General features: G+C 38.0%; 1 pseudogene; it reads left to right on the forward strand.

Annotated features, from left to right (window-relative positions):
• Nucleotide 1: 1 nt before the first annotated feature.
• LOC124721750 lies at nt 2–24,725 on the forward strand (annotated as a pseudogene).
• The last annotated feature ends 3,161 nt before the right edge of the window (nt 24,726–27,886 follow it).

The raw sequence follows: 27,886 nt of genomic DNA on the forward strand, positions 1-27,886 counted from the left end.
ATTTCACCTAAACCAAGTATGTAAAGATCTGTATTTACGAATACCGGTACATGAAATGTGTAGATATTGTAATTGGAATTGTGAATAAGTTTTGTTTTAATTGTAGCGTAACTATGACTGTGTAGCTAATATCTAAACCCCAGAAAGCACCAAGCTGGTATTCTGAAGGGGGTGTGGAATCTGAGAAACAACCAGTATTCAAGAATATTGCTATCAAAAAGATGTTTTTGGGAGTTAATTTGACAAACTTAACCATGATAGCCTCATGATACTTATTCAAGAAACTGGACTAAGCAATAAATGCTTGTGTGTGAAAAAATAAACGTGTTTGGAGTCCAGTGAACAACATGGGCCATAGGTAGCCTATATGAACTGTGATGTCATATGGCATCTATGATATTTTGTTTGTTTCAGTGAAATATTTTGAGTGTGTGTTTTGATCATAATATGAAGTTTATTTTTTGTGGCTGGTAGCTTAGACTGTATTGTTTGCTAGGTGTACTTTAAGTCTAGGCCTACTGGAGATGGTGTTTGACTGGGGGAATGCTTGTGGCATACAAGATGTATATATGTGTTCATTTACATTGACAGGCTGATCTGTAGACTAGTGTAAACATATATCTAGGATAGGTTGGGTTGGTAGGTCATTCCATAGATAGATTTAAGTACCTATGTGAGGCTCCATTTTCGAATTGTGGTCTGGTATTTTCAAGTTTTTAATATATTTGAAGGACTAATAGAAAGAACATCATGGGCCCAAAACTACCTTTTCTCACAGAGATCCTGTTAGTCTCTAGCATTTTATTTCGCTAATGTTTTCGTGTTATTAGTTATGTGAGCAGTTGATCAGTTCTGTGTCTTATATCTCCACCACGTTAAGGGTGTTGTCGTTCATAAGCTTGGTATCACATTTTTAACCAATCCTGTTGTTGGCATTTCAAAGATTGATTTGGACACAACAGTTCATAACCAGTTCTTTGTCTTGCCTTTCTCCAACCAGTCAGTTATAGAGAGGTCTGTGGTTTAACATGAACTCTAAAAACAGTGCAGTTTTTATATTAACAGATTGTTGCCAGAGGTTAAAGAGTGGTAAATGACAGAAGAAAGGGGTTGTGACATTTTGAAAACTTAAAGTAAGTGCAATATTAGGGTATGCCTTCTTAGTCACTGTCCACGTTCTCAGACTAACATGTAAAAATCTTTTTATGTACCGTGATATCATGTCTTAGAGTTGAAGTTTGTTGTCTAGATAACAATAGGGGGAACAATCTTACACGTGAGGTGATATCAGTGCAAGAATCCAAATATTAAACAATGAAGTTATTAAGGAATTGTTTTATAAAGAAACAGTATGGCTGGTCACTACTGATAGTCAAGGAAGCAAGATCCCAGGAGGCCCTACTGCTGATTAACACTTTTAAAAGTGAAACACTAATCTTATTTTTCAGAACTATTCATTCTTGTCCTCACATCCTGTCTGTCTGCGTGAGGTAGGAACTAAGTTAAGGTGAGGTAGGAACTAAGTTAAGGGGCCATTGGAAGTGTTCTATTCCACCTGTCTCCTTTGACCCATGAGATAATGGTGTTGTGTGTGTGTTTTTGAATTGGTTTGTGTTTGTTGAGTTTAACATGTGATATTGGGTTCATTATCACTATGGTAACATGGGTTTATTTGAGTCTGGGTAGCCAGTGCTGCAATGTGGATTTGGAAATCTTCATTTTTCAGTGATGGTTATTTATGTGTGTGGCATTTTGTTAGGTTTGATTAGTTTTGTGTGTGTGTGTGTGTGTGTGTGTGTGTGTACTGGTAGCGGCGGTCAACCTAGGTGATTTTGTTGCATGCTTTTGTTGGTAATAAACTTTTATTTTTGTTTTAATCTGTAGTAATTCTGATGTTCTGTCTGTTTTACATTTATCGTACTTTGGTTGGTTTTAATTGATCTGGTGTATATACAAGTTTTTGCGTTTTCGAGTTGTTGAAGGTTTTGGTTTTTGTGGTGTTTTTTGTTATGTTGGTGTGTGAAGTTTACATTGTTTTCATTATTATTATTGCTGGTAGGTATTGAGAGCTGCATTTGAGCTACATAGGTCAAGGGAAATGTCTGATTCCACTCTTCAGGTTGTAGCTATTGGTTCCTTGGTATCTGGGCTTCCTTTCAGCTGTATTGGTTCCTTGCTATCTGGGCTTCCTTTCAGCTGTATAGGTCGAGGGAAACATCTGATTCTGCTTTTCGTGGCACTTATGCAGTCTAGGGAGTACATGCGCTGATCACGAGAAAAGTACCTATTTTTGAAGGAAACACGTGTTTCTGAAGATATAAGCATATATATGTGCTGAATACCAAAAATTTTTTTATTTCAAAACTTGAGTGTTACAGTCATATCTGACGCGCTCTTCACCAAAAAAGTACTTATTTTTCATTTGGATGCAAAAAAAAAATCTGTTAACTGTCTCAACATTTTTTTTGTATCAAAAATGACATATTGCATATGTATGCACGGAATTTAATTTTTTTTTCCTCTCTCTCTCTCTTCAAGAAAGGTGGAATTAATAACAAAATTGTGGAATGGATTTTCCCAAAACATTGACGCCAGAGAAATTCCGCCAGGTAGTTATTCAGCATAGCACGGTGAGTTCTGAAAGGCCTTATAGGATTTTTTTCTTTAGCTTTTTGCCAGACTGACTTCATGTGATTTGTGGTTGCGTTTGTAAAGGGATCGAGAAAATAAAGCGAATGATTAACAGCCAGATTATTGTAGCCCAAGTTACCTATGGTGTTGTAAGTTGCCACAAATCAGAAACTGCTGTGGTTCCAGTAGCAAAACATACTGTTGCAAAATTGGCAGCAAATGGGTAGCATCACGTTGTGGCACAGCAACCATAAAGCTTTGCTTTGTCTCAACGTCATAACCACCAAAGACCCATTGCTCTCGCACCTATGACTTCGATGGTGCTGACGAAGCAGCTCTCGTCTATTTCAACAGTATGACCAGGGCCGCCCAAAACTATTGGCTCAATTAAGAAATATTCATGGCAGATATCTCTACAAAATTGGCACCAATCGACCACAGTGTGCTCACTGCCAATTTTGAGCTCCCTCATTAAAAACTTTTGCCTATTGAGTTCGAAAACCCACATGTAAGACAGTTGCAAAATTTTAGAAATGTCTAAATGACTGCCAGCAAAAAATGACATTTTCCTGATTGAACATTTCTTTCTACAGCCCCTGCCAATGGAGCAGCTCCAAATTTCGCCATCTTTCCCTGTAGTTTTCTCCAGCTTCATCTCGTTGTATCCAACACAATACCCATTTTCACACACCATATCGTTCTTCATAAGATCTTGTTGCCTAGCCCATTGTATTGAGCTTCGGGTGTTCTCCATAACATGGTATAAATCTTCCATTACAAAGTCGCTCAAATCTGGAAAATTTCTCGCCATTTTGGCACACGCAGTAATATACGATACTTCAAAACGGACAGCCTCAACAGAAAAATATAGGTTGTTGGGCGCACTGATCAAGATGCATAACTGTGAGCAACAGGGACATATACCATATGCAACAATATGCAAAGCCAACAATAGCTATCATGGTTAGGATGTATGAAACTGTAAGCATTACCTATGGCTAAAGAACTCTGTGAAGAAATATATTAAAGTGTCTGCAGCATATTGGCATAGCAACATGAATAAGCTGGTGAAAGCAGACAGTTAATTAATCTTTTTTTTCACCCACCTCCATATGAAAATAAGTACTTTTTTGGTATTCCGCGCATATATATGCTTATATCTTCAGAAATATGTTTGCTTCAAAAATAGGTATTTTTCTCATGATCAGCGCATGTACCCCCTAAACTGCGTAAGTGCCATTTTCGTTATTGCAGATGTTGGTTTTTTGGTATTGTGGGCTTGGTTTGAGCTATATAGGTCGAGTGAACTGTATGATTCCTGCTGGCTTTGTGGCTGTAGCATTATGTTGTAGGTTGAGACTTTTTTAGGGGTGATGTGATGTGATGTTTTGTATTGTTAAAATTAGGTTGTCCTTGCCCTAGACCCCCTATTTCCCGCGGTTGTTCTGTAGTTTCATTTTATCATTGAAGTAAGATTACTTTCACTGTTTCTGTCTTCCTGCAGGTTTGTTGGCATGTGTACATAGTGACAATATTGACGACATTTTGTATACTCTGGACGTAGGCGTTTCTGTCATATGGATGACGTCATGGGTCAAAGCAGATGGATTAAATCGGATGCTTCCCTAATGCCGAGTTCCGAAGGTTTGATTGGATCTACTGACACTGCCTTTGACTGGTAGCATGCTACTGATGATGTGGTGTGTGTGATATCCATGCACAAAACTTCCACACAAACACATGGGTCGTTTCACAATGCCGTAATTAGTTTCAACCAGTCAGTGGTAGTCTTCAGACGAAAGGCATATGCTGAAGCTGACGGTAGACAGAGATTAGTTTCTGTTGTGTTCAATGTTGTTGAGAACAGAATGGAAACCAGTATGTGCCTTTACCCTAAAGGCGCTAGCTGGCTTGTCAAAATTGGATACAGCGTTGTGAAATGCTTGTGAGATTATGTCAAAAAATATATAAAAGAATTTTAGATCCCTTATCTCTAAAACAGTATGTCATTTTTTTCCATATTTATATTGCTTCTGCATTATTTTTAAATGCAAGTTGGGGAGCCTATGATTGTTTCGTTATGAGAATAGATAAAATTGTCGTTGCAGTGTGTGGCTGATTTCGATGAGTGATTTATGTCCAGCATTTTGATTATGTGATAGGTGAAAGCAGACGGTTGGTATTGATAAAAATCAAAATTTCTGTTATGTAAGCTAGGACTAGTGGGCCAGGGAAAAAACTAACTAGTCGCTCGGTCATTTCAGAAAAAAATTGATATTTGCTGGATGAATTCCCGAATGTTTAATGGGTTTAAAGACATTTTTTAAAAAATTTTATTCTCAACATTTAGAAACAGTGGCTATTTTTTGCTTTTACAGGCATCTGTTTTTCTTTTTTTTTCTTTTTTTTTTTTTTTTTTAAAAAAATTATTCAGTACTGAGTTGAAGAATCATTAACTGGACTATAAATTAAAAACCATGATAACCATGCTGAATGTATTCCTTAATATAGGCCCTACTTTTAATGGCTCAAACTTGTTGATTGCAAGCTAAAAAAGCGTATTCTTTAAACTATTTAATTGGATAGATAAAAATTCTACTCATCAAGCAGCGGCAGAACACATACATAAAAGACAGCTGTAATTGGCAAGCTTTTGGAGCCAGTGGCTCCTTCTTCAGGCAGAAGGGTGGAAGGGGAAGTAATCGAGTGAAGGAGAAAGACTGGAGAGGTCTAGGAAAAGGGGTAGATATTGGTTAAGTCACCCAGAACCGCGGGTCAGAGGAGACTTACCGTACGGGATGAGAAGGAAAGACATTACTTACGGTAAGTCTCCTCTGACCCGCTGTTCTGGGTGACTTTCCCGATATCTACCAATTTTCCTAGACCTCTCCAGTTCTCTTCCTTCACTCCTCTTCCGTCTTTTATGTGCGAGTTCTGCTGCCACTTGGTGAGTAGATTTTTTATCAATCCTAATTGTATTTTTCCAAAGTAAGAGTAATTTCTCAGCCTTAATATTTATTGTGCTATTACACTATACAGTATAACTACTTCTTATAGTGAGAAGCTTACACAAAATGTACACTATTTTAAAAAATTGATTTTTTGAATTTTTTCGTTCTTTGACCTACAATATCTTTGTAAGGAGAGCAGATAAAAGTCTGAAAATTACACACTTAATGGATCTTCATGATATCAAACTTAAATTGGAAGTAACAAACAGAAAATATTGTGGGGAAGGCTAACCAAAGACTGCAATTTATTGGCAGTACTAAGGAGATTGCCTACACTACGCTTGTCCGTCCTCTTTTAGAATTCTGTTGCGCGGTGTGGGATCCTTGCCACATAGGACTGACAGAAGTGCATTGAAAAAGTTCAAAGAAGGGCAGCACATTTTGTATTATTGCGAAATATGAGAGAGAGTGTCACAGAAATGATAATGGATTTGGGCTGGACATCATTAAAAGGAAGGCATTTTTTGTTGCAACAGAATCTTCTCATAAAATTCCAATCACCAACTTTCTCCTCTGAATGTGAAAATATTTTGTTGACACTGACCTACATAGGGAGAAATGATCACCACAATAGAATAAGGGAAATCAGAGCTCGAATGGAAAGATATAGGTGTTCCTTCTTTCTGCGCTCTATACGAGATTGGAATAATAGAGAACTGCGAAGGTGGTTCGATGAACCCTCTGCTAGGCACTTAAATGTGATTTGCAGAGTATCCATGTAGATGTAGACAAGCCTGTACAAATCTGTGTGTTGTCATCCCCCTTCCACCAACATCTGTTCACTCACACTTAGTTAATAATGAGCCCTTGAAGTGTGCAGTTGAGCAATGGAGTCTCAAAATAACGAGAATAGTTTTTCTAAGTGTTGGTTACTAACCTTGAAAACTCAATAGTGTGTCATTTAATTGCCAAAGTCAGGATAAATTTCTGAAGGGCAAAAGCAAACCTTGGCAGTTGATGAATGTATAGTTCTTGCTCTTGCTGACTTTTCTGAAAACTATTCCTTTGTTGTTCAAGTGAAATACAAGGGCGCCACTGGGTAAACAAACAGGCCACAGTTTGTCCATTTGTGTTCTGTTATAAAGATCCAGATAGACTAGAGTTATAGTTTTTGTGTTGCAAATGATTACTTTGAGCACAAAGCTACAGCAGTGCATGCTTTTCACCTGCAGTTAACAAACTACGTAAAACAGAACGACAGTTCCATAAACAAACTGATGAACTTCTCTGATGGTGCTGCAGGCCAATATAAAAGCAAACAAATATTAATATCTCCTTTCTCAAAGAAAAAAAGACTGTTGGCTCGGTGCAGAATAGCACTTTTTTGCATCATGTCCTGGGAAGAATGAGTGTGATGGCATAAAGGGTACAACAAAGCGAGCTGTCACAAAAGCTAGTCTGCAACGGACCTATGAGAACCAAATCTGGACACGTCAAGAAATGTTCAAATTCTGTAAAGAATAGGTAAAAGGGATTACGTATGTTTCATTAAATGTGAGGAAATATGAGAACTCTATGCCAATGTCTTGGAGGAAAGATTCAAAACTTGTCAGAAGATTAAAGGCACCCGATCTTTTCATTGTTTTATACCTCAGTCATACAACTTGCTCAACTGTAAGTTCACATCAACATCCTCTGATAGTGAATGTCATCACTGTGGAAAACTTGTACCACTGACACTTCAAAGTAAGGACATAGTGGCTTGTGTCTATGACGAACAGTGGTGGATTGCCAAAGTTGGTAACATTGCTCGTCAAAACCAAGATGTGGATGTTACATTTTACCAGCACCAAGAACCCAATTTAAAAAATTTGAAAAGGATCAACACGAGAGGCCCGTTAAAAATGCATTAAAGGAGTTGTCTTCTCCCCTGGAATTTATGACTGTGACTAGGCGAACATTTAACTCTGTGCCCAACATGAGTGAAGAAATATCTCTGTTGTTCAATAAACAACGTAGCAAAAACAAACAAGTTGAGAACGGGATAATGTAATGAATTGTCTCATTTTTTAAAGAGTTATCCTAGATATTTTTAAATTATGTAATTTATACAGTGTTTCCATCAGCCCAGATATTGCAAACAGTAAGAAACATATTTTTGACTCATATTTGAAATTTTTTTTGTCCATGGAATCTCAAGGTTGAAATTTATACAGAAGTTTGATATCATAAAGGTCTATTAAATGTGTAATTTTCAGATTTATATCTGGTCCATTAACAAAGATTTGCAGACCAAAGAATGAAAAAATTCAAAAGATTTGTTTTTAAAGTGTTTCTAAGTATAAGCTTGTCATAATTGTTTCTCTAAAAAAAAAAAAAAGGTATCTGTACTGAGTAGTGTAATACCACAAAATGTATTAAGGCTAAGAAACTACTCTTTGGAAAGATAGTATTAAAATGGGTTTTTTAAATTTACAACCAACAACTTTGTGACATTAAAAGTGTATTCCCTAATACATTCAGCAGGGTGATCATGGTTTTAATTTATAGTCCAGTGTCTGCTGAAATAAATACCTCTTATATGAAAGGTCTGGGGCAATCCATTACTGAATAATTTAAAAAACCACAGACGCTTATAAAAGTGTAAGAAAGCCTGAAACAAAAATGGCTGCTCTTTCTAAACGATAACCAATAAATGTTTTTAAAAAATATTTTTGAGTCCACCAAACATGAAGGAATTCACCCAGTGAATTCTTTCTACGAGAATGCAGTTGTCTCTCTTTGTAATTTTATGGCTTTCTCAAGTATGTTTCCCTTTGGATACAATTAATTGATAGTTTTATGGTTTGGATGGTGTACGATCTTCCACGGAATGCTTGTATTTACTTAATAGGCACACGTTTAAAAATCCAAATATTAGATCATTATTTTTCTGAAGGAAACATTGTTTCCAGTATAAATCCTAGATGCAGAATTGTATTGTTTACATTGTGACTGCAGCACTATTCTTCTCTCACCTGTTGTATATAAATATTTCTGGAATAATTTTAACATCTGTTTAACAGGACACTAATGACAGCAGCAGAGAAGCTTGCCGCTGTTCCTGATGTGGATATCGACCCAGAAGGAACATTTAAGTATGTTCTAATACGTGTCTTTGGTCCAGAGGGTCCTGATGGCAAAGAACCGAGCAAATTAGTGGTCAGTAACTGGTAAACTAATATTTGGTCAACTTTGTGATACATTATTATTTGAGAGACAGTCGTTAGCATCATTTTTCAATTTTCTCAGTTGAATTTTTCTTCTGATGTCGGTGACTTGCAATGGGGAATTGTAGCCTAAGGTTGGTTGTTATCTGCATAACATAGTGTTTCAGTGTTTACTGTTAAATTGGAAGTGAGATGGTGGATGGCGATACAACTGAAAACGCACAAAAGATTTTCACTGAAACACTGTTGAACTACAGTTATGGCCCTGTGTGCTATGGTATCTTTGCCAGATAGTGTTGACAGAGGACATAAAAAAGCATTCAAAGAAGAGCAACGTATGTTGTTTTATAGCTAAGAAGGGGGAGTGCGCCATGGACATGCAGGGTGTATACGACCCGGAAGATCCGGGGAAAAACCCAGGAAATTTTTCATTGTTTTTGTTTTCAGTTAAATTTTTGTAATTTTGATTGGTAAGAACCGATACTCTAACAAAGGATATTACTGTGTCTCAATACTGCAGCAATAAAACATGAACAAGAGAAAAAACGAAAATAAAACTTAAATTTCAAGGGAAATGCACCATATACAGCAACAAAACAGTGCTCATACAAGTGTCCGCCAACAGTAAAATGTGTCAAATTCTTTAGGAAGACTGTGCAATGCTTCATAACAGCAAATTGCCTCCGCTGAGCGTGACGTCACAACTGTTTACATTAAATTCATTTTAGCAGTTACGAGCTCGATCATGCGCATGCACAGTTGAGTAGTACCTTCTCCCGCTTCTGGCTACAGAAATTGTTGGCTGTGTAAGCAGTCGCAGCAAGCAGCTAGATGCTACCGGGAAAAATTTTACTGGAGCGCCCAAGCTGCCAGATTTATACATGCACAGGAGGTCCAAATCTAGGGGGGGGGGGCAAATTCATGTTCTTGAGGGGGGGGGGGGGGGGAGGAAACCTTGTTTCACAAAGCGACTCGCATGCAGTGCACGTTAGTTCGTTAGTTTATCAATTATTCATATTACTTTGAAACTCATCCCTGTCTGTTTTTGAACATTTTTAACACATTCTAAGTTGATTTTGAATGAATCGTAAGTTGATTTGTGAATGCGTGCGTAGTGTACATGTTTCCTCTGTCAGTGGAATCTGACAGAGCTGAGCGAAGTAAGGCTGAACGGATGAATACCAACCGCTGTCTGATTGTGTGGTTGATTGTGTTTGCAAATGATGAGCGTTGTTGTAATTACTAGCGGAATCCATAGATTCAGACTACAGGAGTGGAAATAAACGAATAACACGTAAGAATGATTACGTATTACCTTTGCGGTGTATACAAGAAAATGAAATTTTGACAAAAAATTTTTGGGCAGATCACTATACTAGTAAGGGCGAGTTGTACAGTCCCCAGCTAGCAGCTACTTTAAGTTCTGTTCTGGAAGAAGCACGGAAAATGTGTTGTACAACCATGTAACAACGCCTAACCGGAGAATAATCACGGGATAGCTAAACCGGTGATTCTGGTAGAGTTAATGAAGTTAACCTGCAAATAAGCTTTGGCATTGGCAGGAATAGTTACAGAATTAGCGATAACAAGACTGTTTGTTAGAATGATGAAGGAGAAGAAATGGGGGTATCACACAAATTATGGAACAATATGACGATTCCAAGTTCGTATAAAAATTTCATACTACTACTTTTCGATCTCGTGCTTGAGGAACTGGAGTGTATGAATGAAGTGTGAAACTATTTCCTAACGTAAAGCTTTTTGCTTGTAGTTGGCCTAATAGGCATTTGATATTGGTACTTTGTGAATTATTTTCTGTCCTTACAAAACAGACCGTTTGTGCCAAAACAGTCTCATTTATTTTGTGTGTATTACAGTTGTTGTAGTATTAGAAAGGCCTATTTTGTTTTATCTAGCAGACAGTGACAAAATAGGTGTAATCAGATCGGGAAACAACACCAGTCTTGGGTCCTATTTGTATTAACAGCTTTTTCAGTATTAGACGACGACATTTCGACTTTTCGTGTAGCAAAATGTTTGACGAACTTTGATGAGGTAATAGATTCTTTCACAGAAGGAAAGCACTCCATGTAAAGCTGTACCAAGATTATAGAGGGTAAAAAATTCTAGGAGCTAAGGATTGAAGAAACATGTATTGTCTTGCTTGTCTCATGTCTTTACTGGGTTTATATATCCTATATTTAATTTTATGTCACACAAAGCAGCAAGTTGTTAGCTGATAGGGAACAAAGAGTGCACATTTTCTGAAGAGTTCTTTTTTTTAAAAAAAAGAGGGACAGAATGTCAAACCGGCCAACTGTAAACAGGAGAGGCACCACAGGACATTTTAATTTCCACTGTCCTGAATATGGTTTGATGGCATCCATTACAAAATGTACACATTTCAATTCCACAGAGCGAAGTACAGTGACGTGCGATAGGAGAATGCTGTGTGAGGAGACGAGACACTGCACTTTGGCACACTTATGACATGTCTTACATTTCCTCAAACACACATGTTGCATGCATCAGACCCTTCAGAAAGATGTGCACTACAAAATGAACATATTTTTGTGTGTGTGTGTGTCTATATATATAAAAAACAAAGATGATGTGACTTACTAAATGAAAGTGCTGGCAGGTCGACAGACACACAAACATACACACAAAATTCAAGCTTTCGCAACAAACTGTTGCTTCATCAGGAAAGAGGGAAAGACGAAAGGATGTGGGTTTTAAGGGAGAGGGTAAGGAGTCATTCCAATCCCGGGAGCGGTAAGACTTACCTTATTGGGGAAAAAAGGACGGGTATACACTCGCGTGCACACACGCACACACATATCCATCCACACATATCCATCCACACATATCCATCCACACATATCCATCCACACATATCCATCCACACATATACAGACACAAGCAGACATATTACACGTTTTTTCGAAATTTTCCCGAATTTCTCCGTCCTTTAACGTGTTTTAGCGGCAACACAACCACCTAACCTTGATGCACATCGCTGTCTACCAACCCAAGTTCACCACAGGATCAACTTAACCAACACTTTTTCGCCTTTTTTCATACCAGATCTCCAGTTGCTTTCTAGTTCACCTTTATCTCTCCCCATATATTTTTATCTTTCATTTTCATTTCAACCTCATGTTACACTTTCCACCTTCTAATACCATGTCACCCTCACAACACCCCCACAAAATAGGTCTTTAAATATGTCTGCTTGTGTCTGTATATGTGTGGATGGATATGTGTGTGTGTGCGAGTGTATACCCATCCCTTTTTCCCCCTAGATCCGGGACTGCTGCGCAGAACAGTCTGAATTACAGTTGGGAAGTGGGTAGTCTACACGTGACCCATTTTTACATTTAGTGTTTTTGCTGTTTCCTCTTTATTTACTGCTCCCACATCAAATGAAGACAAAACAGATTTCTGTGGCCGGGAGCTATCAAGTGAATTAAAATACATTCACATAATAATGGAAGGCTAAACTGTGTTATTAGTTGCAGATTTTATTTTATTTCCATCTTTCTGACAGTCAAGCGTTAATTGCCTTTTAGAACAATGAAGTTATTTTTGTTGGTTTGCCAAAGAAATTTTCTTTCATTAATCTTTTCCACTAAGGCAGACAATATATTTGAGACACTGTGTTTGCTGCATTTCAAGTGCACATTTTCAACTTCTAGCACATTTGGCATTACGCCATAATAAAGAACCAAACATGAGACAGGACAGTACTGGTACTCCAAGAAAATTTACATCCCAAAAACCACATAGAAAAGCTTAATAACAGGTCGTGGGATTCTGGACATACAAATTTGCACTTTAAATGTGAACATTTTAGTATGGGTCACGAAATTCCAATTCTCTTGGAGTATCCTCTGATGTCTTGTTTCTTACATAATGTAAGATCTTTTAATGTTTCACACGTACGAACATGCGGGCTCCCTACGACATCGTAGCTGCGCTTGCGCGGTGACGCCTGTCATCTGGCGCTCTCTGGCAACTGCAGGAACGAACCTATTTCTAACAGGTCGTGGGAAAATATTTCGAATGGTGTGTTGAAAATCGTTACCATCAAAGTACCATTCTAGCAGTTACACCAGAACTATGTGAGATAATGTACGATGAATTTCTTAAATCACAAAGTGTTTGACTCTCATTTAAAAATCAACTCTTTGATGATGAGCCATTTAGATGAATTTTGAGCCTGGGAGATCAGACATTTATGTCGTTATTAAAAATTTTACTGGCACCTTTGTGTGATACATCTTAAATTGTAATACGCGCATAAAAGACCAACATTTTATGAGAAAGCTTAGCTTCTCTTGCAGCGTATTAATCTGATAGACCAATATTATATGTGAAGGCTTTGCGTTTCGTTTAGCAACACTATTTACATTAATTTGAGCCATTAACTTTTTCTGTTTGTGTGTTCGCGCTACTTAACAGTGATGTTGCTGTTGGTTGACTACATCACGTGTCCTAAGCTCTGAATACCTGCTGTGATCGGCTGGCGAAATTGCATGAAATGAGCTATGACTAACTTACAAAAGCGCATCCCAATCTCAATTTCAATGCTTTGGAAAGTAACATGCGGTGTTTGGTGGAATTCGAGTTTATACTTTCCTAATACAAAAATATGCAGCATACATGTTGCTGCACATCAAAGATCTTTCCAAAATGCGTGTTTTTTTTTTTCCTAAAGCGCCAGGAAATTCTACGCCCGTGTATAAAACCATAATCAAAGGACTTATAAGGTATACAGTTCCAAGAGAAAATATACCGTCAGTTAACAGGGAAAAAGTATGTTTTCACTTGGGGGAAAGTGTATTTTTGACTGAGAAATCCGGGAATTTTTTTTCCTTGTCCGCATATACCCTGACATGATATACAAGTTGGGGTGACAGTCATTAAAACAAATGTTTTTTGTTATGATGAGATGTTTTCAGGAAATTTCCTCTGAATGGCAAAATATTTTGTTGGCACCCACCTACATAAGGAGAAATTATTATCGTGATAAAGTAAGAGAAATCAGAGCTCCCACAGAAGCTGTTGAAGAGTGGAATGTTACAGAAATAGTCTGAAGGCTTTTCGATGCATCCTCTGCCGAACACTTAAGGATACAGGATACTTATAAATGGTGGAAAAATCAAAATTTTTTAAATGACTTTATTAAATTCTATAGTCTTTCCTGATTACATTGATATATACACTGTAGGGTTTGAAATGAAAAATGACCTATACATACCAAATTTTAAAGTTACGGTCATGTACGAGGTGCAACAATAAAGTAAGGAGACTGATTTTCTTTGCAAGATGTGGCACCCCTGCAGGCTTGCGTAGGCACAATATCTGTGACCTTGGTCTATAAGCCGCTTCTAGTTCAAGCGGCATGTTGAAGCAACTGCTCAGTCATTAGTTGTGCTGTAATAAGTTAACACGTGTTAGTGTCTCTCATCACAGAAATGGAACTGCATAATATTGCACAACAGTATGCCATTTCTTTTTGCGTTAAATTGAGTGAAAACGCGATGACAACTTTTACGGTAACCTTAAGAAGGCTTTTGGAGAGGAGGTTATGTCAAAAGCTCAAGTTTTTGATTGGCATAAAATGTTTAGTGAAGGCAGAACAAATGTTGAAGATGAAGACTGCAGTGGACGACTGTCAACCTCACGGATGGATGTCAACTTGGCCAGGGTGCATGAACTCATAAAATCTGATAAAAGGTTATCCATGAAAATGATTGCAGGAGAACTGCACTTCAATCGAGGAACGGTTTGTCTAATAATAACATTGCTGATAATTGGATTCTGCATCACGATAATGCACCATCCCATACTGCTTTGTCAGTACAGTAATTTTTTACCTCAAAACAAATTTCGGTACTGCCAGAGCCACGTTATTCACCAAATATTGCTCCGTGCAACTTTTTTCTCTGTCCAAGAATCAAAATGGCGGTCAAGGACACCATTTTCAAACAACGCAAGATGTCCCAAAAGCTGTGACGAAGGTCTTGGAGGATATTACAGAAGATGAGTTCCAGAAATGTTACCATCAATGGCAGAAGTGCTAAAAAAAGTGTGTGCAATCAGAAGGGAACTTTGAAGGAGACAACACGAAAATTGACTAAAACTGTAAGCAACATTTTTTTTCACATCAGTGTCATTACTTTACATTCGCACCTTGTATACTGCCATGCCCCCTTTATTTCTGTTACAGAAACCAGTATTATTTTGAAAAGAACTGTGCACTTTCTTTCTGTTTCCAGCGATTATATGTATGATACATTGTATATGTTGGTAACAGTGCAGGTTTCTAGCGTCTGTAAATGATTATCTTTGCAAGTATTTACTTTTGTGTTCTGAAGCAGTTTGTTCACATGTTAATAAACATTTGTTTCGCAAGCGCTACATATATTTGTGAAAATACATATTTTTTAGTGTGCCACACATCAAGAAATTCAATAAAAGGAAATTCTGTGGTAACCAGTTCACAAACAAAACAAGCCACACTGTTGAAAGTAACCTACGTGTCAGTTCTTCAGTGAAGAAATTCGCACATGGCACGCCTCCTGGTGATTCAAATTTTTGTGTTAAAAATGACGCTGTTTGTAGTGGATTTGTTGTTGTTGGTGTGGGTATCTTATCTTCTTTGATAAAGGAAGTGGAAAAATGTAAACAATGTGATGGTGTAGGCTGTCTGGAAATAACTGAACAACAAAGTAGCAGGAAGGGTTTAGCGTCAAAATTAGTTGGTCTGTGTAGATCCTGCAATAAATCTACCTCGAAAATGACTTTGAACATTGTGCATAATTCATATGATGTGAATTTGAGGTTAGTGTACGCAATGCGTGCAATAGGAAAAGGAAGAAAAGGCTGCACAAACGTTTTGTCATTTGATTGACCTTCCTCCTCCCAGTAGGTTCAGCAAGTACATAAGAATACTTTTAGGTGCCTTGACGGTTGTGTCTAAAGCATCTATGAAATGTGGAGTAGAAAAACTGTTAATATTAGTGAAACAAGGGACATTGCTGTTGCACTTGATGGGACATGGCAACATCGAGGACATCGTTCCTTGAATGGTGTTTTAAGTGCTACTTCTGTGGAGAATGGAAAAGTTGTTGATGTTGAGTGCTTATCTAATTATTGCCACATCTGACATAGTAACACTGAAGGACATATTGAACATCAGTGTTATAATAATTATGATGGTTACAGTAGAGGTATGGAGTGTGATGGAGCTCTAAAATTATTTCAGAGGTCAGTGCCCGTTTATAACGTTAGATATACAAAGTACCTAGGTGATGGGTACTCTAAAGCTTTCAATAAAATTAATGAGTTCAATGTTTATGGTGATAGCTTCGTAACAAAACTGGAGTGTTGTGGACATGTGCAAAAGAGGATGGGTGCTAGATTGAGGAAGCTAAGAAGAGAAATGAAAGGAAAATTGCTATCTGATTGAAAATCTCTGTCTGGCTGAGACAGATTGACAGAAACTGAAACAGACCTCCTTCAGAGGTGTTAAGGACTGGCCATTAGACAAAATGCACCTCTGAATGATGATACAGCAATGAGGAAAGCTGTATGGGCCACCTACTTTCATAAGTTGTCCACAGATGACCACACTGTTCATGGACTTTGCCCTAAAGGAGCTGATTCTTAGGTGTGGTTACCAAAAAGCAAAGGAAAGTGGTCAAATATACTATCAAAATATCATAAGCATTATCTTCTTGAGCCTGTTATGAATGAAATAAAACCAATTTTTAGAGATCTGAGTGGACCCTGTTTTGCTTAGTACCACATTTACTCGAATCTAAGACGCACCTGAAAAATGAGACTCGAAATCCAGGAAAAAAAATTTTCCCGAATCTAAGCCGCACCTGAAATTTGAGACTTGAAATTCAAGGGGAGAGAAAAGTTTTAGGCCGCACCTCCAAATCGAAACAAACTTGGTCCATTGTAATATGAGACACAATTTAGGTCAAATGAATGACGATACAGCTACAGTAGTTTGGTTCGAGTCGTAAGCTCAGTAGTTAAGCTTTACCAGGTAGCCATTGCTATGCGTCAGGCGCTCCGTCCGTATTATACGGGTACCCTTCCTCTTTCGCATACTTCGTTAGCGAAACAATGGCAAGAGACTGCTATTTGCTGTTACCTACACTCCTGCTTTCTTTGAGAATGATCAACAAGAACCAAATAATAGGCAGCGTATGATAGAAGATATTCTGAACGGGAGTTTAGCGAAAATTTTTCTCCGTTTGAAAATCTTTGCAGGCACCTCTTTAGTACATTACATTCTGCACTGAAATTAGTCATCTTAGATTTAAAAATCTAGTCAATTGCCGTGCTTCATTTCTGACTGTATCACTATTAGGCATAAGAATAATACAAATATAAACATGGGATGATATCTATATTTTTCCGCGTTTGCTGTTGTCTCACTCTAGTTTCGTAGTTTATTAGGCAGACAGGATTTAAATGAGTTAGCAGCAAACACGAAAGAATACATGGCAAAATGTTTATATTCTAATTATTCTTATGTGAAGAGAATACTGCATGCTATTCACAATTCATAAAAGTTCCTATAAGGAACCATCTCTTCTCACAGTTAGGAAAAAATTCAGAACGTAAAGTTGGCCATATTGACAAACATCCCAAACAGTCTTGCCAGTCGGATTTTCGTAGTGCATTGAAATGCTGCTACATTCAAAGGTGCACAATACGGAATTTGTATTTACTTCGTTGGATAATGTATGAAAATGCAGTGGTCGAAACTCAAGACGGAGGAAAAACTTGTCTGCCACCCCCCCCCCCCCCTTTTTTTTTGTTTTTTTTTTTTTTAATGCACTCATGCAAAGGGTTTGGCGCCAGTATTTATCTTTGTGCCTGCAAAGCATGCCTGTGTAGCGCTACATATATTCGACAGCAGAAGTTAGTTGTGGCGGCACCTACCAACATTTTCCAGAACTTCCGCTTACTTTGCACTCAATTCTAAGCCGCAGGCTGTTTTTTGGATTACAAAAACCGGAAAAGAAGTGCGGCTCAGATTCGAGTAAATACGGTAAATGTCTTCATGGGGGCACTCAGAAAACAAATGAAAGTTTCAACCATTCCATACGGGAAAGATTACTCAAGAATGTTTTTGTATGACTAAATACGTTAAAAGTTGGTGTACTAGATGGTGTGCTATGTTTCAATGACGGAGTGATAGGAAGGTAGGAAGTCCTGAGAAATTTAGGCATAAAATGTGGCTCTAATATGAAAGATCAATTTCTTCTGTGTGACAGACAATGGGTGCATGAAGCTGAAAGATTCGCTCTTCAAGTTACCAAAGAAGCAAGAAGTGCTAAAAGGAATGCCAAGAGGAAGCTTGAAGATGAAGAAAGGCTGCAGGATGTAGACTATGCTTCAGGAATGTTCTGAGGCACAGTTTAATTGGACTCATATGTTCATTCGCAATTTCCCGCTAGTTGTTTTCTTCAGAATTCAGGTACAAATATTTCCTAAAGTTTATAAAGCATTGCTCTAATTTTTTCTGTAACTTTTGGTAGTCCATACTTATGTAGTAGACCTAAGCTTTATTGCAGAATCAGCTAAATCATAGAAAAAATAACATTTTTATTTGGAAAAAATTATAAATATTAAAATGTAAGATGTGATACTTTTTTATCCTTGTAATATACGTAATAGGTGGAATTAAATAGGTCTAGTATCTCAGCCATGTCATGCATGTCTGGTAAAAATTTGGTCTCCTTCAAATGTATAACATTGGATTAAATGGTACCTCAGTTTGAGGAAGAATTTCCTTGTTACTTTTTTTAAATAACTCTAAGCAGGTTCAAAAATATTCAAAATACTTCTAATTTGTTTAGAAAGTGTGCTCTATTACCTGATATCACCAAAAAATCTTAAAACATATACATTATAAACAGTGCCTGAAAGAAATATAATATTGAGCTGGAAAAATGCCCTGTATCCTTAAGTGTGAACTGCCAGATAGCCGTGTAGATTTACACGAGAAATATCGTCTGGTTTGCACTGATGATGTAATGATGTGAGGGGGCTGAATGCAAATATTTTTTTTTTTTTTTTTACGCCTGCTTTGGTGACGGAAGCAATGCATTCAACTTCCAGAAAGAAATTATCTCACAAAACAGGCCTTTGACTAAACTTCATAAAGTGCCGTACTGTGCTGGTTTATGGTATAGAGCAGATGTTACCAACAAGTATTCCATTGGTTCTCCATCATTTGAAAAAACGCCGTTTTCACTAAAACACAGCTACATTTACAACTCCATTTTTCCTGTACAGTGTTCTATAATACATACAATTGTGACTTTAAATGACAGCTTTGAATTATCAAGGGCATCAGTTTTTTTTCCCAAATTTAATGTGCCATTATCAACAGAATGATTGCATGCAGATCATTATATTGGCGTGTGAGGTTTTGGGATTGACATTTATTTTTTTTATCGCGTATCTTGAGACTTTGAGCCAAAGCTCGTGGGATGAGGTGGTACCTAGTTTACAGAAAGCTGAATATAAAATTTATAAACAAAAAATTACAGAATTAATAAAATATGAAATTAAGAGAAATTAGGATAAATTACATGTTGCATAGAGAAGTTCTCATGTATTGTGAGGGTCTCTTATGCAGAATTGTAGCATACCACAAGGTAACCTTTGTGTGTGGATTTGAATACTTACGTGTATCACTCTTTTTTTCTGCCCTGCTGGGAAATTTGGAAAAAAAACCTGGAGAAATCTTGTTTTTTGTCTCAGTAGATGAAACCGTTTGTTTACTGGGATTTCCTGCATCGTCGCTGGCTGGATGCAGCTTAATACATGCACCGCTTCCCTACTCCCTCATTCTTACTGCTTCTCCACTTCCTACCACTCCCCTCAGCTTGCAGTCAGTGCTGCCACCACTTCTTGCCACTAGCCTAATAGCTGCCGATGGGAGGCGTGAGGGGTGGTTTGTTTTGATATGATTCTTGGAGATTGTTGACCCAGTGGCTGGAGACAACGGTCATATGTGCACGAGTTGTGTCTGAGTGATTGTGTGAATGTGTGTGTGTGTGTGTGTGTGTGTGTGTGTGTGTGTGTGTGTGTGTGTGTGTGTAGAGTATTTGCACAAATTGATGGATTTATCACCACCATCTCATTTCGTCAACATAATGTCAGTGACTTGTGTAAAGCTGGCCACATGAATGGACTTCCATGATGGGCCAAAACCACAGGCCGTTTCTGTGGGTCTCTCTAACGGATTGGGGCTGCCGATTTGAAGCCCATCGTTTCCCAATAATGTGCAAGCCCTGCCCATCGGATCTAGTCTCGCCGATCTGCTCCCAGGCCGGCTCTGTTTGTGTGTGGTATAATGCAGTGGGTTTTCGTGATTTATCCGAGGACTCAGGACTGTGGTGCTCCTCGGCAGGCCAGAGGCCACGGGCGTTGGAGTTCAGGAATTATGACTTTCTCACTGCAAGTACATTGTGCAGTACATTGTTTTATAAACATTTTATTTATTCTAGTACATTTTGGGGCTTAGAAAATAATTTATACAGGATGTACATATCTTTTTTTTTTTTTTTACGAACATTCAGTACACGAAACATGAGTGACCCGGCAGACATCAATACAGTAATCGAATTCGTGTCATACCTGTCCCAGCATGGCATCGTCAATTGTGATATTTGTTTCTCGTATTCTCTCCTGGAGCTCCGCTACATCACGTGGTAGAGACCATACATACACCGGATCTTTAATGTGTCCCCACAGAAAAAAAGTCACACGGAGTGAGATCTGGTGATCAGGGAGGCCATTTCATGAAACAGCTGTTCCCTTCTGTAGCACGGCCAGTTCATCGATGCGGCAGCTCCGTATTCAGGTACCCACAAACTTCACGATGAAAATGGGGTGGAGCCCCATCCTGCTAAAAGATGAACGGAGAGCCCAATTGCATCTGAGGCATCAGCCATTGCTGCAACATATCCGAGTAGGAATATCCAGTGACAATGCTCTTGGCGAAGAAGAATGGCCCGTACAGTTTTCGACACGACAAAGCACAAAAAAACATTTACATTTAGCGAATCACACCCAAATTCAATGCATTCGTGTGGATGCTTTGTACCCCAGATTCGACAATTATGCCTGTACACTTTCCCATTAGTGTCAAAAGTGGCTTCATTGCTAAAACTGAAGCGATCAAAATTCCATCCTCGTCCTTATTCAATTGTTGCAACTGTGAACAAAACTCAAAACACTTGTCTTTGTCGTCGTTATTGACCTTCTACCCTAGCTCCAATTTGAATGGTTTCATAGACAACTTCTGTCGCATGACTTGCCACAGTCAGTGGAGCCATTTCGAGTTCATGGGATGCACGACGCACCAATTTCTTTGGACTCCTTATGAATGTCTCTCGTATGCAATCCAAATTCACTTCACTCACACTGGGATGTCTGCTTCTCTGTGCTGGGCACAAGCAACCCATCATAATAAATTTGTTGTGCCTTCCTTGTTGGTGGTTTCTTACCGTACTTTGTTCTAAACATCCATTGAACAGCTGTAGCACACACTTTTTTGGTTGAACTCCAACACACAGAAAGTTCGCTCCGCACCTGAACTTGCCATATTTATGACTGGTGCTATTGGCAAATCACCAAAGTATGCTGTGGTGGTATACATGAAAAAGAACTTTCAGGGTTTCTCTTCAAAATGACATATGTGTGATATCTGTGCTATGTTTGGTTCTTGTGCAACAAATAATTGAAAGTGTTCCCAGATGTAATGTACACCCTGTATATTAGAAAGTATGAGCGATAGGAAGAACAACTTGTGGCAGTCACAGGCGGTTTGTATGCTATGTACCTGTATATTTTGGCCTGCCTTATATACTTCTTTCAATAGGCCTACTTTTTTCTGAGGTTATTTCTGAAATCAGTGTAGGTATTTTAAATCTGTCTTGTGACTCCAAGGAAATGCGTATTTGTGTCACCAAATATGTTTAGTTTTATTGAAATAAAATAACATCAGTGGTCTTAATGGGATATTATATACCATTGTCTTTCTTTCTCCATCTAAAAACTGTTCATTACAAAAGATGCTGAAATTAGTACTTAAGATTTTTGCTCATGAGGGGAAGAAATACAGAAGTCCTTACATTTTTTTTTTTTTTTTGTGAACTTGTCTTTACTTGCCCTTGAGATCTCGAAATTTGTCAGGGAAAAATGCTAAAACTTGCTGGAAATCGGGGAACGTCACTTGGGGGAACTTGCGGCAACCCTGAATGTTCACAAGCTGGCACTGCAGAGCTTGCTGACTGCATTTTTCAGGGATGAGAATATTCTTGCCAAGTGCACAGAATTGGCCCAAACTATAACACCATATGAGATAACAGAGCAAAAGTAAACAAGCTTTTGTGTTTGTGTCCAAGACATAGTGTATAGTGAAGACAGAAGTGTTCATTTTCTGCTTAAGGTGTTGAACATGATACTTCTGAGAGAGCTTTTCATCTATCTTCAGTCTTAAGAATTTAAAATGTCTGTTCGACCAGTTCAGGACAAGACTATTTCTATTTTACAAGAGTTGAGTTGTTGGCAGTGAAGTATTAATCCGTTCTCCAAAAGCCATGTGCTGATGTTGCCAACTACCTTGTCAGCTAGATGATTTACGTTATGTTCAGTGTTTTCCGAGAGAACACGTGTCCGAATATACAAAAGCTTTCATTTGCATTTGCAGTAGGTATGGGGGGGGGGGGGGGGGGGAAAGAAACAGAAGCTCCTGTGTGTGTTTCCTATAGATAGTGGATATAACAACAGCTCCTTTAAGTTATGTTTTCAGATTATTTTTGATGCCACAATTTCCACTCACGTTGCTACTTTTGTGTTTTCTTCTTGCTTAGTACTCTTGATACATTTTGTTCAAAGTTTGACTATGGTTCCTGTTACTAGGTGCGAGGATACAAGTGAGTTGGCTTCCATTCGGACGTCTACGATGAGACGATGGACAGGGTGAATGGCCTCGGCGTTGATACAGAGTGCACTGGTGGTGGCAGAATACAGCACGACCCCAGTGCCAAGGTCATCAAAGTGTACAGCTACTCACAGGTAGTACCAAAAGCAGTGAGTTGTAGAAATGACAGTATGTGTCATCTTGAGCTGTTATTCAACTTAATTTTTTACTGTGTGACTGGTTTCAGTTGAAGACCATAATGGTTTCAGTTGAAGACCATTTTCAGGCACCTGTTGTATATACAGCGCGGATACGGGAAAATTTGGGATGAAAAGAATGTTTGAAAATTATAGTAACAATACAAGCAACACTTACAGAATTTGATTACCAGCAAAAACTATATATATCAAAAGAATACAATGTCAGAAATATAAATTAAATATCCACAAGCATTGTATGTATTGTTACTACAATTTTGAAATATCCTTTTTGCCTGAATTTTTCCTGTTTCTATGCTGTGGGAACAACAGGTGCTCGAAAATGGTCTTTGACCAAAACTGGTTGCATCGTAAAAAAAAATTATCAACAGCTTAAAGTGTTACATGATGTCATTTCTACAATTCGTATAAGCTGCAGACCACAGTTAACAAAAAATATTTTAAGAACAGTGAAGTTTCTGTTCATACATTGTGTGCCCTATAATTCAAGTATTTTTAAAGCTTTTAAGAATGTTATACGCCAAGCTCCTCCATGGGAAAGCAGTTTCTGCTTTGGTTACATGGCACAAATTATAGAATACCTTGTTAGATGGTCAGAAGTAAATGTCACCAGATGTTAATACCTGTAAATCATCATCATGCTTCTTACAACCGTGTACAATAATTTGGGTGTGGTGTTGTGGACAAGTGTTATGGTTGAAATGGCTACTGTTGTTCTGGGTAGCAGCCATGATTATGAAACTTCCTGACAAATTAAAACTATGTGCCGGGCCAGGACTACATCCTGAAACCTTGCTTTCCGTGGACAATGCTGATACCAACTGTGCTGTTCAATCTGATTCAGGATTTTTTCTTACACCTTTCAGATTACTTTTGAGGCCACAATCCTTGCTTCCACTTGTATATTTAGCGAGAGAGAGTTGTATATGTAGCGAGAGAGAGAGAGAGAGAGAGAGAGAGAGAGAGAGAGAGAGGATCTTCTGTCCCATAATTTTATGACATTATTATTATTAATATTATTATTATTATTATTATTATCAGCTTCTGTATCTTTTGATTGGGTATAGTTACGGCAGCACATGAATTGTGGTGAGCCTGGTGTTTTTACAAGACTTTTTCCAGTTGCCAGGACAGTTGTCATAATTACTCAAATCAACAATTCCTTGCACTTGGAGCAGACCAAATGATTCCTCTGTACCCCTCGCACCTATTTTATCAGACTGTGTTTCACACATTTTGTGACCTACCTGTTTCATTTAACACAGTTAATACAGTTGCAGATTGTGGGTACGTGTTTAATTTTTTTGCACGGTTACTGCTGCTTGTGTTTCAGTGTTGTGTACAATGCCAGACCCATCAATAGAAAAATTAATTCTGATGCTGCATCTTGCACATCTGTTCTGAAGGTCTTTACACACTCCCTTTTTCTGCTGCTTTTGTGTTGTGATGTGTGGTGTAGAAAATTTCAGATTGCTTTACGGTTTCATGTGCTCTGTATTAGATGCAGTTTTAGTGTACGTACAAGCACATTGTTTAATTATGATGTAGTTGTAGTTAAGAGTTCTCGTTTTAGTGTTTAATTATTATTGTGATATGTAGCACACTGTTTAATTGTACTTTAGTTTTAAAATAGCCAAGGACTGCTTCATTTCAGGGGTTTGGGAAGGCAGACCACAGCAAGACTGTAGAAATTCTGAAGACTGCATATCCTGTTTACAACATTACTTGGAGTGATGAAGGATACTGATCTGCTCAGGTAATTAAATTTACATATGTGTGATACATTCAAAATGTCTCTGACATTACGATAACCTTCATAATGAATGAAGGTGATATTTTTTCCATTTAAGCTGTTGTATTTTAATAAGACCTCTCCTTAATTATACAGGGTGATTCAAAAAGAATACCACAACTTTAGGAATTTAAAACTCTGCAACGACAAAAGGCAGAGCTAAGCACTATCTGTCGGCGAATTAAGGGAGCTATAAAGTTTCATTTAATTGTACATTTGTTCGCTTGAGGCGCTGTTGACTAGGCGTCAGCATCAGTTGATGCTAAGATGGCGACCGCTCAACAGAAAGCTTTTTGTGTTATTGAGTACGGCAGAAGTGAATCGACGACAGTTGTTCAGCGTGCATTTCGAACGAAGTATGGTGTTAAACCTCCTGATAGGTGGTGTATTAAACGTTGGTATAAACAGTTTACAGAGAATGGGTGTTTGTACAAAGGGAAAAGTTCTGGACGGCCGAGAATGAGTGATGAAAATGTAGCACGCATCCAGCAAGCATTTGTTCGCAGCCCAGGAAAATAGACTCACAGAGCTAGCAGAGAGCTGCAAATTCCACATTCAACTGTATGGAGAGTCCTACGAAAAAGGTTAGTTATGAAACCTTATCGTCTGAAATTGGTTCAAGCACTGTCTGCAGCTGATAAGATTAAAAGAATCGATTTCTGTGATTTTATCCTTGCTCAAATGGAAACAGATGAATCTTTCGTTTCAAAGATTGTGTTTAGTGATGAAGCAACTTTCCACACTAACGGGAAAGTCAACCGTCACAATGTCTGTATATGGGGCACTGAGAATCCGCGGGAAACAACTCAGTATGAACGTGACTCGCCTAAGGTGAACGTTTTCTGTGCCATTTCAGCCAATAAAGATTTTGGTCCCTTTTTCTTCGAAGGTGCTACTGTAACTGGACTACAGTATCTGGAGATGTTAGAGAATTGGCTGTTCCCTCAGCTCGAACAAGAAGCACAATAATTCGTATTTCAGCAGGATGGAGCGCCACCACATTGGCACTTATCTGTCCGTAACTACCTGAACGTCAACTACCCGAGGTGATGGATCGGCCGCCAGGCAGCCCGTGACAGAGCACTTCATCACTGGCCTCCAAGAAGCGCTGATCTTACCCCCCTGCGATTTTTTTTTTTTTTTTTTTTTTTTTTTTTTTTTTTTTTTTTTTTTTTTGGGGGGGGGGGGGGTATGTTACAGATATGGTGTTTCGGCCACCTCTCCCAGCCACCATTGGTGATTTGAAACTAGAAATAACAGCAGCTATCCAAACTGTTACGCCTGATATGCTACAGAGAGTGTGGAACGAGTTGGAGTATCGGGTTGATATTGCTCGAGTGTCTGGAGGGGGCCATATTGAACATCTCTGAACTTGTTTTTGAGTGAAAAAAAACCTTTGTAAATACTCTTTGTAATGATGTATAACAGAAGGTTATATTATGTTTCTTTCATTAAATACACATTTTTAAAGTTGTGGTATTCTTTTTGAATCACCCTGTACAGTTAGTTCTGGCCCAAAAAGCCATTTTAAATGTTTTTAAAGTACAACAAACAGTAGCATTTCTACTGTAATTTGTAAGCCATGATGAACAGTAGCACATAGTGTGAGTTTGCTGCCTTTTTATTTCTGTGAGACCTCGCTATGTGTGTAAACCGAAAAATGGCTTTTCGAGCTGAAACTAGTTGCTTAACTAAAAATATTTTTAGTAACTATATTATCTTAAGTTGAAAAGTATCGTTTTCATCCAATGACATTAATAATTTTTGTGTCCTCTTTTTCACTTTTGCCATGTGGGTGTGTTCTGAGAAGGTCTATCACATGTTTGTTTCTAAGATTGGTACAGTTGTTTTCTGTCATTAGTTATTGTATGCTGCTTTTGACCACTGAGAATCAAATTTTTCAACTGTTTAATATCAGGATTTAGCAGCAAGTTTTTTTACTCAAGTGTTAAAAGGTGTTGTATCTAACAACTATTTTTCTGATCTGAAGATTGCCATGCAGGAACTCAACAAACTAGTTCTGATCTGATTCAAAGATTGCATTCATTTTGTTGGTAGAGACAGTGGGGAGCTGTCCTCTAAAGTCATCATTATCCAGAGGTGAAGCTAGTTTCCTTCAGTAGTGGCTGTCATTATTGACTTCAGTCTTCAAGAGTGTGTCTCAGAAATCATTAAATCAGCAGCAGACTGTTGGTTTATTGCATGAAGAGATTCCAAATACTGCTTTAAATTCACTTCTATCTTAAATTCAGTGCCATGTATGAATGTCTTCTTTTAAACTCCATTGCTACCTCAGTCTAACTGATGTGTGTACAAAAGGAGTGAACAAGTGGCCCGTGTAATATGCCTAGTGTGTTAACAGTGTACACCACTACACTGTCTATTTTAGAAAATGAATCACTCTGCAGCAACCCAGAATGTCTCAGAATTCCCACACTATGCAGTACAGTATCCAAAGATTGTTATTCTGTGAAAAGAAATCCATTGGTGTTAATTAGATGTGTACTGTACTCTCCATTTAATGTACAAAAGCAGTTGTCCAGTAGCAATCCATTGCAAGAGGAGGGACAATTTCCAGTTTTGTTATTTATTTTATTTACCAATTTAAATAAAGCTGACTTAGGAATTTTCCCTTATGTGGGGACTGTTTGTACTAGATAATGTGTCTATTTGGAGTTCTATATTAGTATATTTTGCTGTTCATGTCACTTCTGCGTAATTTTTCATTGATTGTATCGATACTTGTTTGAATTCTGATATGTTGTGAAATTTCAAACATTTGGGAATCCCGTGATAAACTAGTACTATTAGCGTCAATTGTAGGCTTAAACTAAATTGTGCTCTTTCAAAATTTTTTAGAACAGTATGCCTATCATCCTCATTCAAAATAGTCTGTCTCTTATTTTGTTGTCCAATTATGTGAGAAATAGTTTAGTTTCAGAATTTTGAGATGCCTGCAAAACTATACTTTGTAAGTTAGTGCTACCAGTGTTTTGTATACGTAATTTACGTAGCAAATCAATGCTTTGTGGTTCACAGCTCAGCCAAAGTATACATCACCCCTGAATTTCATTGTATATCAATGCAAATAAATGTGTATTTTTGAGAATTTTCGG

The sequence above is a fragment of the Schistocerca piceifrons genome, chromosome X (assembly GCF_021461385.2).
Source record: "Schistocerca piceifrons isolate TAMUIC-IGC-003096 chromosome X, iqSchPice1.1, whole genome shotgun sequence".
NCBI lineage: Eukaryota > Metazoa > Arthropoda > Insecta > Orthoptera > Acrididae > Schistocerca > Schistocerca piceifrons.